Below are 3,026 nucleotides of genomic sequence, written 5' to 3'. Positions count from 1 at the left end.
TGGAAGCGAAACGAACACCAGAAAGAAAAGTCAGTCACATGGAGTTAGGTGACTAGTGCCCGGCGAAGGGGAAGCAGGAGAAAGAGCATAGGGACTGCCTGGCCTAGGATACGAGTGCCTGTCTTGGCTGGGGAGGGAGGCAATGGTTAGAGATGTTTATTGTGTTTTGTTTAACAAGGGAAAATAAAATTTAATTACATATGTATGAGACTCCCACATAAGAGATTCAGAGACAGGGAAAATGAGGTAGATATGGCATTCTGAGCTAAGAGTGTGGTAAGGCACCCTGGGACTTCAGAGGGGAAGCCTAAGATTTTTAGTTTTTATTATATGACCATATAACAAAATAAATTATATTTAGCTGTATGTTTTCCTTAGAGAATAGAAAGCATCTAACAGCATCTGTGAAGCAATACTGTCTGTGTAAATTGTTATTTCTTAGCAGTGAAAATGAACTGTTAAGTATTTTTAAAAAAGAATTAGAGAAACCAACAAAATGAAAGGACAACCCACTGCATGGGAAGACACATTTGCCAATACATCTGATAAGGGGTTAATATCCAAAATTTATAAAGAACTTATAAAACTTGACACAAAAAAGAGAGGAGAACTATGTAAAATGGGCAAAGGACTTGAATAGATACTTCTCCAAAGAGGACATTCCGATGACCCATAGACATGTAAAGATGCTCAACAGCACTAATTATCAGAGAAATGCAATAAAAACCCACAATGAAATATCACCTCATACCTGTCAGAATGGCTTTCATCAATAAATCCACAAGTGTTTGCAAGGATATGCAGAAAGCCCTTTTGCACTGTTACTGGGAATGCAGATTGATGCAGCCACTGTGGAAAGCAGTATGAAGTTACCTCCAAAAATAAAAAAATTTAAAAAATGGAACTGCCTTATGGCCCAGCAATTCCACTTCATGGAATTTATTTGAAGAAACCCAAAAATGCAATTTTAAGAAATATATGCACACCTATGTTCATTGCAACATTATTTATAATAGCCAAGATTTGGAAGCAGCCCAAGTGCTCATCAATAGATGAGGGGTAAAAAAGCTGTGGTATGCCCTGGCTGGTTGGCTCAGTGGTAGAGCGTCGGCCTGGCGTGCAGAAGTCCCGGGTTCGATTCCCGGCCAGGGCACACAGGAGAGGCGCCCATCTGCTTCTCCACCCCTCCCCCTCTCCTTCCTCTCTGTCTCTCTCTTCCCCTCCCACAGCTGAAGCTCCATTGGAGCAAAAGATGTCCCGGGCGCTGGGGAAGGCTCCTTGGCCTCTGCCCCAAGCGCTAGAGTGGCTCTGGTCGCGACAGAGCGACGCCCCGGATGGGCAGAGCATCGCCCCCTGCTGGGCATGCCGGGTGGATCCCGGTCGGGCGCATGCGGGAGTCTGTCTGACTGCCTCCCCGTTTCCAGCTTCAGGAAAAAAAAAAAAAAAAGCTGTGGTAGGCCCTGGCCGGTTGGCTCAGTGGTAGAGCGTCAGCCCAGTGTGTGAATGTTCTGGGTTTGATTCCCAGCCAGGGCACACAGGAGAAGCACCCATCTGCTTCTCCACCCTTCCCCCTCTCCTTTCACTCTCTCTTCCCCTCCCACAGCCAAGGCTCCATTGGAGCAAAAGTTGGCCTGGGTGCTAAGGATGGCTCCATGGCCTCCACTCAGGTGCTAGAATTAGAATGGCTCCAGTCGCAACAGAGCATTGCCCCCTGATGGGCTTGCTGGGTGGGATCCCGGTTGGGTGCATGCAGTAGTCTGTCTCTTCCTCCCAGCTTCTCACTTCAGAAAAATAAAAAAAAATTAAAAAAAAAAAAAAAAAAAAAAGGCTGTGGTATATTTATTTATTTAATTTTTTTTTAATTTTTCAAAGACATTTATTTGTACACACAACAATGAAGGAAAGCAGTCTTCTGTCAAATGGAGATTCAGATTCTTAAGCAGCTGATCTTGGGACCTACAACAGGAAGACTTGTTTTCTGATCTTCAGATGTTAAGACTTTTTACCTGACGCTTCAGCAGGCTTTTTATATACGTCTTCTTCCTGGGCCTGCTTTTCTTCCTGGGTCTTATGATACATAATCTGGCATTCCAGATAGTTTGTGTTCCTCTTCTTCTTATCCAGGTACTTTCCCATGAAGTGTAAAAGATCAGTTTCACTGTTGGCAGAAGCCACCGACTTCAGGTCTTCCAGCAACTTGGTTAACTTGTTCTCCAACTCCAGAGCAGTTTCTAGAGCTTGTACACCAGTTCCCCAATTATCTATATTAGGTCTCTGAATCACGGGAAGGCAGATCTTACCCTCACATCTTTTCAGGTATCTTAGGAACTGCTTCAGCTTGGTCTTCGAAGAATGAGGCAAAAAGAGGTGCTTCCACGTCTTCGCCATAGTAACAGGCCATAGACAAATAAGCATCACTGATGTGCAGCTCAAAAGATGCCACATGATTAACAGCAATCCTGCATTCTTCAGAGATGAGGCCCTGGACATCAGACGCCATCTCAGCTTTAGAGAAAACCAGACTTAAACAGTGCGTGTGGTATATTTACATAATGGAATACTACTTGGCTATAAAGAAGAAGGAAATCTTTTGTGACAACATGGATAGACCTGGAGAGTATTATGCTAAGTGAAATAAGCCTGTCAGAGAAAGACAAGTACCATGTGATTTCACTTATATGTGAAATCTAATGAACTACCAAGCAAAATAGAGACAGATTGAATAGCAGGCTGACAGCTGTTGAGGGCGTGGCTGGGTGAGGGGGGGGGGGGGTAGAGGGATTGAGTAAAAAAAAACTATTGGATATGAACAACGGTGGTGATTGCTGGGGGTTGGGGAAAGGTAGAGGGGGATAAATGGTGATGGACAGAGACTTGACTTGGAGTGGTGAGCACAATACAGTGTACAAATGATGTGTTTTAGAATTGGGCACCTGAAACCTGTATAATTTTGTTAACCAGTGTCACCCCAATAAATTCAATGAAGAAAAAAGACATTAGGAAAGAAGTAATAAATTAAACCAAAA

The 3,026-nt window shown here is 43.7% G+C and overlaps 1 pseudogene; it reads right to left on the bottom strand.

Annotated features, from left to right (window-relative positions):
* Nucleotides 1-1,884: 1,884 nt before the first annotated feature.
* On the bottom strand, nucleotides 1,885-2,516 carry LOC136393183 (ferritin, heavy subunit-like; annotated as a pseudogene).
* Nucleotides 2,517-3,026: the final 510 nt, after the last annotated feature.

Source organism: Saccopteryx leptura, chromosome 2, assembly GCF_036850995.1.
Source record: "Saccopteryx leptura isolate mSacLep1 chromosome 2, mSacLep1_pri_phased_curated, whole genome shotgun sequence".
Taxonomy (NCBI): domain Eukaryota; kingdom Metazoa; phylum Chordata; class Mammalia; order Chiroptera; family Emballonuridae; genus Saccopteryx; species Saccopteryx leptura.
The sequence above is the reverse complement of the archived record's forward strand: the minus strand, read 5'-3'. Positions and strand labels throughout refer to the sequence as shown.